Genomic DNA, 12,406 nt, shown 5'->3' with positions numbered 1-12,406 from the left:
GATCCGAGAGGAGTGTCTTTAAGGCAAGCAAGACGTCTGAGACGACGAAACTACTTCTCGAAAGGGCCGAATTTTATTTGGCATATGGATTCATGACAAACTGAAACCGTTTGGAATTTGCATCAATGGAGCTATTGATGGCTTTTCAAGGAAAATAATGTGGCTCAATGCCTACACAACAAGTAGTGACCCGAAGTTAATTGGAGGTTACTACATTGAAGTTGTGCACCGTTTGGGAGGTTGTCCTCGAATCGTTCGAGCTGATTTGGGGACTGAAAATGGTCATGTTAAAGGCTTCCAGCGTTTCCTGGTGCCCATACCGCAAGGCAGCACCCTTGACAGTTACTTGGATGGAGCCAGCACCGCCAATCAAAGAATTGAATATTGGTGGGGGTTTCTTCGCAGCCAATGCATGGAATTCTGGTTATCACTCTTCAAAGACATCAGAGACAATGGCTTCTTTGGTGGTGAATTTCTGGACAAAAGCATCCTGCAATTTTGTTGCATGGAACTTATTCAGGTGAGTTCATATATTCTGTAGCTCCATTTATGAAATATGTATTTTTGTATTTGAGAGGGTGTTGATGGGACACAAAAGAAGGTAAATAATCGGATAGTGGAAAGAAGATAGTTGTCTGTGTGTGTGGGGACATAGGGTGAAGGTGAAATGATCAAGGCAAAGATGAAGGAAAAGTGGGGATGGGCAGAGTAGTAAACATGAGTGATGAGTGTAAGGTAGAAAGGACGGAGCAGGGAGAGAAAAGCAGTCTAATTCTATAATTTCTTGCTCATAAGAGCTGCTATGACTGTGCAACTCTTCCTAAATCTGTATGTATATCACACCAAATCCAGCAGGCATTTAAACAACTTCTTCCCTCAAGCAATTAACTCTCTAAAAAGTAACCCCAATAGAACTGTATAGTGCCTCCATTTTTTATGAGACTAGTGCAGCTACAGGAGACAATTTCCTTGTGTGTACTACATACATGGCAAAAAAAGATGATTCTGATTCTGATATTATTCTCAACAGGATGAGTTGGATGATACTGCCCGTGTTTGGAACAGCCATCTCATCAGGCCCTCAAAGAACATAAATGTCCCCAGTGTTCGGCCCAACGTGATGTATTCTTTACCTGAACTTTATGGCACAAGGGATTTCCTCTCCACAGTTGACAATGAACAAGTTCAACTATGCAAAAGCCAGTGTGTCTTCCGTTTAACTATGCCTTGTGATCCGGATGTATTTGTATTGTGTGCTTCCTTAATGGCCCAGTCTGGTCTGATGCCACCAAAAGAGCCGTATCAGGCTGTGAACTTGTACTTGCAGCTCAGAGAGGCCCTTACTGCAAATCTAAATTAGAAGCATGATGTTTTCAGGGGTCAGAGACATTAACCTTTGGTGAAAGCATTTTTGTTTCCGGATACCAGTCATTCTGGAATTATATTACATTAAAATTTAAACATGAATTACTCAAAGCAATAACCATATTTTTTTTTGGTGTGTGTTTGGGTGAACTGGTTCAACTGGTTCGAAGTAATATTTAATGAAGGCTGAATCCGACGACCATTGCCATTTCTTCAACCCTTTGTTCATCATTTCTTTTATCACTTCACTTTAAATGGATTATTGGGATACATTTGAGGACGAATAATATATAGCAATCACAATTTAAATCATTTTTTGTCTGCTGTTTTTGTTACTGTATAAGGAAAGCATATTTGATCAATATGAAATGTTCATTTGCCAAATCATTCTGGGTGTCAATAAATATACTGTCTTGGTTGCTGATTTTAACCACAAATACTTAACCAATGTGGATCTGAATAGTATTCCTGCACCCCAGTACACAATCACTTGCCTGTAAATGATAACATAATTGTCACTCTTCAATTTCGTCAGCAGGTGGTGTCTTGTGTTTAAAAAAAACATGAATTATTTGGAACAAATTTTATTAACATTGACAAATTCGTATGAACAGCAATCACAAACATATAAATGGAATACAATATCAAGTAAAAAAAGAATTGCTTTTGTTTGAACAGTGCAAATATTTGCAACATTACATGACATATCAACTTCAAACCTTTAGGTCAAACTGAAAGTGGCACCATATCCGAAACCATTAGGAGAATAAGTGATATGGAAAATGGAATGAATGAATAATAACCATGAAATCAATTGTAGACACAAATGGAAAATACAACTGTAGACTGCCCTACGCAAGGTTGACCATGACAGATGTTTTACATCTCAAAGTAACGATACGCATAATGAAATGCTCCTAAACTGATGTGTGTACATGTATGTGTAGACATAAGAGAGTCAATCAATCAATTGCGCACTTTCTCCCACCATGTTGGCGACAGATGAATGAGCTTCACTGCATTCATCCAAATGAGATGTTGGAGTATTTTCTTTTGTGCCAATGTAAAATCTTAACAGTTTCAATTTGGTTTTTTCATAGAGTCTGCCAATTGTTTCATCTAAAGCAATGTGGCTTCTTTTGAAATCACAGACCTCAAAAGTAAAGTCTTCAACAGGTCCTTTGGTTTAGCTTCCATCTGGGAAAAATAGCCCTTTTCCCAGCTCCAAAATTTGAGCGACAGTTGCTGTTTTTTTCCAGGATGGCATACCTTGTTCCTCCACCTTTGCTTGTCCTCACTTGATGGTAATCGTTGCCATAAATCTTCCTTTGAGTCTTTTCTGCAGAAACATTGTTATGTCTTGCCATCCCATCAACATGGTTTTGGAGTACTCCCGAAGTCTCAGCCAGTACACCTTTTTTCCTTGATCTTATTTTGCCTCTTAATTTTTGGAGGAGCAGTTCATTATCACCACTGGACATTTTCTAATGACAAAAGCAAAGGACAGCTATTCGATCACCATAAGAAGTGATATATTTGCCCATTTGCTCTTCGGTCATCATAGCAATTACTGCCATGTCAACCTGCAAAGATAAATTGTGAGAATAAATACTTGACATGTTTATTTAATTATCAATAACTTTTAATACATTTAACATATTCACATGAGTGATGGGACACTACAGTCATCATTATTTGTATTCAGTATTACACGAGAATAGTACATTAGGTAGCGACAGCCCAATTACTAACTGTAATATCGATTTTAAATTGTGTTAATAACCTCATTATTAAAATAGAATTAACAGTACAGGTAGAGTAGATAGAAATGTTAGCTTCACTTTCACTTTATTGACCTACTACCAATACTACTTCGAAAAAAAATGACCATGTTTCTCTTGTTTTGCTTATTACATCAGACTTTGTAGCTGTATGCCCACCTTGTCGCTTTTCATACGTGCAATGTCCACGTGAGGGACGTTTCTTGACTGCAAGAAGTGTTCCAAGTCTTCCTCCATGATGCGCCGAGTTGTTGCCTTCTCTCAATAAGCAGCGCGCGCGACCGTCTACCTGAGCCAAGCTGACCCGGAAGTACAGGAACGCACATTTTTTTAAAAAAGATTGCGAGATCTCGCAATCTTTGCGAGAGAATGCAAAGTATTGCGAGGGAACGCAAAGTTTTGCGAGGGAACGCAAAGTTTTGCGAGGGAACGCAAAGTTTTGCGAGATCTCGCAAAGTTTTTTTTTTTTTTTCTTCGATGTCCCCTTAGGGGCTCCGTAGATACGTCTTGACTCAACAGTGGTTTACTTCGAATGCCCCGATCTAATGCAAACGTATGTGCACAACAATTTCCGGTCCAACGATCTAAATCGGTCCGACACGAAACACTAACCGAAGCAGGCGTTCCATGTTTAAATAAACATTTTCGATATATATCATTTGTAAACCAATAGAACTACGCGAATGTAACCAAAATAGGAAATACGATAATTTACAACCTGTCACACCCTGCGATTGGCTGGCAACCAATTCAGGGTGTCCCAAAGACAGCTGAGATAGGCTCCAGCACCCCCCGCGACCCTAATGAGGAATAAGCGGAACGGAAAATGGATGGATGGATGGGTTAAAAGTAATCGTTCGTTCCTGGTTCATCGCTCTTCAGGGTGTTAGAAGTGGGATGGTGAAATCAGCAGGAAGCCAGGTGTTGAACAGAATAAGTTATTTGAATCTTGTAGACAGCAGGGACATTGTGAGGTCGGTTGAGGAGAGACAGAGAGGAAAAGAGAGATAGACACGCTGGGAGAGCATTTATATAAGATGTGGAGATAGGATGTGACGTGAAATAGGATGTGACATAATAGGATGTGACATCATGTAAAGGCAGGCAGGATATGACGTATCACGAAGTCCAAGAAAAACAAAACAATGCAAAAAGATGTTTAAAGAAGTTCGTATAGCGAATTACCCCAACAATAATATAATACATTTTATTTCAGGATTCTTTCTAAGCTCTCAAGGACACTTTACAGTCACAGAAAAGCATAGACACAATAATAAATAAAGTACAATTATAAATAAAATACAATAAATAAAATACAATTATAAATAGAAACGACAGAGAGCTACACAGAAAATGCAATTTTAAATAGGTGGGTTTTGAGGTGGGATTTGAAGGTGGGAAGAGAATCGATGTTACGAATGTTGGGAGGAGGTGAATTCCAGAGTTAGGGGGAAGAGTAGCTGAAAGCTCTGTCCCCTATCGTGCTGTGATGGGCAGGGAGCACACAGAGGTTGAGGGAGGAAGAAGATCTGAGGGAACGAGGGGGAATAGAAATTTGAATAAGGTCAGATCGGTATGGGGGGATATGGATAACTTTAAATGTATAAAGAAGAATTTCAAAATTGATTCTATATTTGACCGGGAGCCAGTGGAGCTCTTGGAGGACGGGGGTGATGTGGTGAAAGGATGAGGTTCTGGTGATGATCCGGGCTGAAGAATTCTGGACGAGTTGAAGTTTGTGGAGAAGTTTCTGAGGGACACCAAGGAGAAGTGAATTGCAATAATCAATTCGCAAGGTGACAAGACTATGAACAAGGATAGCAGTGGTGTGGGGGGTGAGAGACGGACGGGCGAAGACGATTGATATTGCATAGTTGGAAGTACGCACATCGGGTTAAGTTATTTATATGTGAGTGGAAAGATAGTGTGCTGTTAGGGATGACACCGAGGCTTTTGACCTGATAGGAGGGCGAAACAGTCAAATTGTCTATAGTGAGAGAGAAACTGTTAGCTTTGTTTCAGGTGGATTTGGTACCAATAAGTCAGTCAAAGTCAGGTGGGGTAAACCTCCAGCAAGACCCCACCTCCACGTCTCTGTTCACGACAAGCGATTATGAAAATGAGTGGTGGGATGAATGGATGATGTTAAGACACTGTGGAGAGGGCACTTGATGATAAAGACGATGTCAATGCATTCAATTTCATTCCTTTTTCCATGAGTGATTGTCCCACTCTATTTCCGAATGAACTAGAATGAAATCCACACATGACATTAGCGCCTTGTTTAAATATCTTGTTTTACCACCTTGGTGGGCCGGGTTCTAGAGAGTCAAAGAGAGCTTAGACTACTCTTGGACATCAAATGTTTACATACTATGGGGGCAGCCATTCAAATATACTGGAACACCTGTCACAATGTAGCATGGCTGATCAAATTCCCAAACATTCAAAACGAGACTTGCCCTGGCACGGAAATGAAGTGCTCGGATTTATGCCGTGTGCATGGCCGCGTAGCTACAAAAAGTAGGGTCCTGAGACTTCCTTTTTACAGAGCAACTATTACTGTGTAATATTTTTTATATTTTGGGCTTTCTTGCAAAACCACTATTTTCATTATTGCATACCTTTATGTAACCCCTATAAGCATGTTTAAATTCTTAGTTGTATTTTCTAAAACAAGGGCATCCTGCATGAGAGCCCAAATTTTTAATGAACAGACTATGTGTTATGGCTCCTTATCTTGAACAAAATATAGAATGTCACAAATCTGTCTGCTTTTAGGCACCAGATCAGAATCAGAATCAGAAAACCTTTATTCGTCCCACAATGGGGACATTTGCAGTCCACAGCAGCAATTGAAAGAGGATGGTCGGTGAAAGGATAGAAAACAAGATATTCATAGCATAACAAAATAAAACTAGATGGAGTGCATTTTAATCACAGCGTGCTTCAAATTCCTTTCAGGCGAAGACGGACTCCCTTGTCAAACCACTTCAATGATGCTAATTAATGAGAAACGGTTTTATCGAGTCCCTCAAATTATTAAATTTAATGTTGGATTACCCCTACGGACGCGTCGGGTACTAAATGTTGTGATACAAAGCTTGGTACACTTAAATCTATCGCCTTGGTGAGTTCCCCAGAGTGAAATGATTGTATTCAGACGTAATACGATCAATAAATTATAAATGCAGGGATTTGTCCCATTATATTATTTTGTATAGTAGTTTGTCTTAAACTGTATAACACTGAAACAATCACTGTAATGGTATTTTACTTCTTGAATAGTAATGCATGTGGCATGGCAAAATCCAAGCAAGAAGGCAGAGCCAGAGTATGCACGAACCACTGGGCCACAGCCATTCAATTAATATGGTACAGTAAAGTCTCGTTATATCGATATTCAAGGGAGTCCGAAAAAATATCGATATAACCGGGACTATCGATATATCCGACCCTGTTTGCATGTAATTTTCTCAGTGCGTGCATAGAAATAGTATCGATATAACCGGGACTATCGATATATCCGATATCGATATAACGAGACTTTACTGTATTTGAATTCAGCTTTACACTTTTCTCGCATCTAGCAAGTGAAAGTAAAAGTACCGGTATCGCCCGTGTTTGTCCAACTCTGCGCCAATGACTCTCCAATGTTTGGCTGCACACAGGAAGCAGAGGTAAGAGGTCATTCCATGAAACAAACTGATTTGATTACCTGAATAATCTCAATAGTAACCATTCTATCTACTACAGGCCTAGTTTGATTTCATTCATTTTGAAACCATAATTACACAGTAAATGTTTCACAAACTACACTATCACGGATGGACAATGCTCATTCTACCTCGCAAGATATGCCTAACTGGTACTATGTCTGGTTTGAGTACCCCAACAACACCCCAAAGATCAGATTTTCACGCATGCCATGATACACCCTTCATCTTTGTCACAGCAGAAGAATCCTGCAGAGGATTAAAGGACAACCGACATAACTTGTTTGTTTTTTAACTGACATCACAAAAACGTTTGATAGCATCTAAAATACCCAATAGCAATAGTATGATATTTTTAGTCAAATGCAAAACACCAATAAAAATGACAAAGTGTCCAAAATCTGCAAAAAATTGAGCTGCGAATTGGGCATTTTCAGAAAGTCCCGCCCTCAATTCGTGACGTCACGCCAAGACGTGTTGCATTGCTGGAGAATCCAAACAATAGCTTCAAATTCGGAGAATATGTATTTTGTTTTTCTACTTTCATTCCTTTCATCACTTTGCTGCTGTGAAATGTAAATTTCTCCACTGTGAGACTAATAAAGGCAAATCCAATCCAATCCAATCCAATGCTTTCTTGTTACACATCCAGTTATGAATATGATTCAAATAGTTCTGAAGAGGAAAGCATACATGCTTGCAATCGATTAAAGAATTTATTCCATGCCATTTTGAGGTAACATTGGGGCAACAATGGATAATCAAAAAAGAGGCACAAAATTGCGACCTCCAGTGGCCACCTCCGCTTCCAACGGTTGATAAATTCCTTATCTGGAGCTTGGACTGCCTCTTCTGGCGGCTTTTGGGTGTAACACGGTTCTCAGACCAAACATGTACAGCAAAATACATTGGAAGGACGCTACAATGCGTCTTTTTTACGGTCAGGGGGCGGTCCTTTCATGACGTCACGTACGGACTCGTCACCGACTCAAAAACAAGACTTCCTGAATATTCAGAGCGAGTCTTAAAACGTCAAGTATGCGGTGGAATCGTATTAAAATACGCTCAGTAGAAGTCATTTGAAACCATTTTACAAATTATGGACACAACTTGTCCGGAGACGTCGGTTGTCCTTTAACCCCCACACAGCTGCAGGCCTTGACAATATCCTGGAGTGTGTCAATGTCACCGTGGACCCTCACCAATGTGTCTTCAGTGGGAACCATTCGGCTGATGCGGCGCAAACTTGCAATGCACACTTTTGAATGAACTCTTGCACAACACTTGCCCAAATATTGAACTATGTTCCAAAAATTGCTGACACATTTCAAGTGGAAAAAAATAAGAGGCAGCCCCATTTTAATAGGTCTCCCATCACTAATAGATAACTTTCTGCATTTGATTTGATTTGGCGGATTACAGAAATTGCCTCCCTTGTTGTCACATAAAAACAATGAAAATACTGTATTTTCAAGTGCAATTCATACCTTTGAATTGTCTTTTGAGAGTTATTTTATAAAATTGGACGCCTTTCTTTTGTGAGGCACAACACAGGAGAAATTAAAGCTTTGCTTCAACATTGTCTCTACACTGCTTTCAAACCTAGGGAATGATTCATTTAGTCACTGGCTCAGAAATAGAATCCCTCTCGTGTCAAAAGATTGATTTAATATTGCAGAGAAGGTGCAACGATGCATTTTACTATGTATGACTGAATTACAAATGGTCACCATTGACGACGTACCATTTTCTGCTTTATTCACTTTCATGACTGCAGTCAGTGGAGTGATAAAAATATATTCTTCTATCCATAATTACTCACCTTCTGCTTAAATTTTACACTTTACAATTGTATTTTAGATGTAACCTGCCACTGCATGATTCTTTATTAGCTATGCATTTCATAACTTTAATGTGTTGCAATTAAATAATCCCAAGGAGTGTTCACCAGGTAAACTAAATCGTCAGATCCCATGCTAGTGCACAGCACCACGCGTTGACAGGCAGTAGAGGGGCATCTCGTTTATTAAATGGACATAGATTTGTTTGATTAACAGTCTTTTGTTGCTCAAGACAATTTAATGAATTCCACATGAAATATTCACTGCAATTCATCAGCTGTTTATGGGTCACAATAACCACCATAACTCATGTTTTATTTCATCAAAGACCGTGCCACACTACCAATACCAGGCTTTATGTCATCCATATGAGCTGAAAGATTGTTCACTTGATAATATATTGACGTTTCCACTCTGACTCGTGTGGGTCGATGTTTTGCTCCATTGTTGATATGGTGGCATAAAAAGCTTGTGTATTTCAGAGCTTCCATGCTTGAGGTCTCGAAATAGGCTCTTTTGTTGTTTTTTGTTCCATAAGAAAAACTCTTTCTATAAATCCTTTAGAATTAACTTCGGAGAGAATGTGGCCACTGGCCGACACATATAAAAAGCTCTTTTGCTTTCACGTTTATTTTTCCCTGTATAGTGTGGGAATGTATATTTTGTATCTGTTGGGGAAGACATGATTTGGGTAATTTCACTGATTGATGTCACCTGCGAACGAGCTAATCATGTGATACCCGGATGTTGTAAAGCCTTTTTATGAGCACGTGGCGATCCCACACACCCCTCCCACAGCCTCTTCAGCCTGCTGCTATCGGGTAGGAGACTGCAGAGTCTCCGAGCCAAGACCAGCAGGCTCAAGGACAGTTTCTGCCACCAGGCAGTCCGGAGACTCAACTCCCTCCCAGCCCTGCCCAGCCTGCCCCTTCCCACTGCCACACTCACCGAACTCTGAGTACACGCTACATGCTGTACGATCATCCTGAACTCTATTTTTTGTTATTTCTCATTAGACAAGACCTCACTTCAACCCTTTCTAGTTGTTTGTTTTTGCAATTACGACATTACGTCACTTTATGTACGTCACTTCCTCACTTTACATATGTCACTACCTCACTTTACATACGTCACTGCCTCACTTTCCAGACGACACTACCTCACTTTACATACCGAAATTACAAGTATTGTCTGTTGTCAATTGTATGTCTTTTAGCCACGTTATAAGTGCCTTGCATGTCTTGCACGCTGGGTCCGAGAGGACATTAATTTCATTTGTGCTGTATGTCATGCATATTAGCACGTTTGACAATAAAGCTGACTTTGACTTTGAATAAATGTTGAGTTCCCAGAACAATGTTGACATGGCTGTGCATCATAATTCTCTCATGAGTATTAGCCATCGTTAAGGCAAACTACTATCTTACCTGTTTAAACGTGAGGACTGCTGTCGGAATGTCTAGCGCAACACTGTCTATCCATCCACCCACTACCTACCTGCCTGCCTGAAAAGAGGAACCAATACGCAGTAGTCCGAGCTGTTTCACATTGTTTAAGTCACACGCAAACTGACAGGGGTGAAAGGCCAAATTTCCTCCAAGCTGCGCAGTTAGGTCAGCTAACGACAGTATGATGAAGCTCGATCATGCTTCGCTTTCCCGCCTTAGGGTGTTTTGGGTTGGGGAAGGGTGGAAAGCTTTATTTCAATTGTTGTTGAAATTGAGTTTAAAGAACACATTTAAATGATAAAAGGTTTTTTGGGGCATTCATCGTGCATGTCAGCCGGAGATTCCTTAGATATTATATCGGCCATGAAAAGTTTACTTGCCACAACACAAGTACACACATTGAACCTGATTTTTGTCACGGTTTGCGAGGTGGTGAGGGCGGGTGCGGATCCAAAAAAGCAGGCAGGAGGTTGTTTGACAAATTGTATTAAAATAAAGGTCAGCAGGAACAAAATGTAAAACATCAAAATCATCTGAATGGAAAAAATACAAAGTAGCAAAAGAAGACCAAAAGTAAAAGTCCGCCAAGGTTAAACAAACACATGCACAGCATGCAACAAACAAGCAGCAAACAGTGAACAGACAACGGATGGTCGTGCCGGGTGTCCTTTTAAGTGACAGTGATAACGACCAGCACCTGCGAGGCTGCCGGCAGGGCTGGCGTCGCTACCCGTTGGTCGCCAATCTGATCGGGACGACCAGCACCTGTGCAGGTGCAGGCGGGGCCGACAGCGCCCCCCGTTGGTCGCCAACCAGATCATGACAGTACCCCCCCCCACCCTTCAAGGGGCTGCTTCCAGAAGTCCCAACAGTCTCCCAAAAGGTCCACTCGCCAGGGAACGGTCAGTGGAGAGGGCAACCGCTGCCTCTCCTGTATACGACGGGCGGCGGCCTGATGGGAACGGGACTTGGCCTGGGGTGGATGAAGACGTGGCACGGATCGTCGTGGGCGTGAGTGCGATCCCTCTCGCACGTTCACGCGATGGCGCATGGCTCAACGTGGACGTCGAACTGCCAGGCGCAGAATGGCACCCCGTACGGCCGTATGGGACCAGGTCTCGGCCGGACGCCGACGTGGGCGTGAACTGCCCGGCACCGGGGGAACGAGACCAGTCCAGAGCCGCTCCGGGATCCAGCGGTGAGTGGGGTCTCGGACTGACGTTGACGCGGACGTTGCACGGCTCGTCGTGGATGAGACTCAATTCGTCATGCACGACGACAGCGTGGCTGGACGTGGGCGTGCACTGCCAGTCACCCAGTGTCACCCTGGACGGCCACCTGGAAGGAGGTCTCGGCCGGACGTTTACGTGGACGTTACGGCTCGTCGAGTGACGCAATTCAAACTCGACGAGGCTCAGGCTAACATGGACGTAGCATTGCCAGGCACAGGATGGAAATGAGACGGGTCCAATGTATCTGTGGGATCCGATGGTCGGTCGGTTCATTCTGTCACGATTTGCAAGGTGGTGATGGCGGGTGCGGATCCCAAAAAGCAGGCAGGAGGTTGTTTGACAAATTGTATTAAAATAAAGGTCAGCAGGAACAAAATGTAAAACATCAAAATCATCTGAATGGAAAAAATACAAAGTAGCAAAAGAAGACCAAAAGTAAAAGTCCGCCAAGGTTAAACAAACAAGCTGCAAACAGTGAACCGATAACGGATGGTCGTGCCGGATGTCCTTTTAAGTGACAGTGATTATAACGACCAGCACCTGCGAGGCTGCCGGCAGGGTTGGCGTCGCTACCCGTTGGTCGCCAATCTGATCGAGATGACCAGCACCTGTGCAGGTGCAGGCGGGGCCGACAGCGCCCCCCGTTGGTCGCCAATCAGATCATGACAATTTTATAGACCATCTCAAATGAAAAGTCACCAAAGACCAACCTTTTGTGGTTGTTTTTTTTTAACCATCATATGCAGTTGAAATTGCACTTGCCCTTATCTGATGGTGACATTTTGAAGTGATGCACTATGGAAATGGCCTGGGCTTTTGGTGATTGCAAGCAATGTTCCCTCTATCGCGCAATTGCGCACTGCTTGCACATGCTCAGCGCACAAGAACATCTATGCAGCGCACATTTTGCAAAGTAACTCAACAAGTGACTCCAATCTCCAGCCAATCATTCCGTACAGTCCACGTACGCTACGCAGCCAATCGGAGCAGAACGGCGCGAATGTGCCCTGCCCATACGCGCCG

General features: G+C 42.1%; 1 long non-coding RNA gene across 1 annotated transcript; it reads right to left on the bottom strand.

The window, feature by feature from the left end:
* Positions 1–1,771: 1,771 nt before the first annotated feature.
* On the bottom strand, positions 1,772–4,142 carry LOC148900471 (uncharacterized). The gene is made up of 3 exons (XR_016114457.1): positions 3,865–4,142; positions 3,306–3,445; positions 1,772–2,948 (listed from the first exon to the last, which is right to left on the bottom strand). It is a non-coding gene; the product is annotated as an uncharacterized LOC148900471 (long non-coding RNA).
* Between the last annotated feature and the right edge of the window lie 8,264 nt (positions 4,143–12,406).

The sequence above is a fragment of the Hippocampus bargibanti genome, linkage group LG03 (assembly GCF_051943395.1).
Source record: "Hippocampus bargibanti isolate YZ-2025 linkage group LG03, ASM5194339v1, whole genome shotgun sequence".
Classification (NCBI taxonomy): domain Eukaryota; kingdom Metazoa; phylum Chordata; class Actinopteri; order Syngnathiformes; family Syngnathidae; genus Hippocampus; species Hippocampus bargibanti.
Note: the sequence above shows the minus strand (reverse complement) of the source record. Positions and strands in the feature narration are given on the sequence as shown.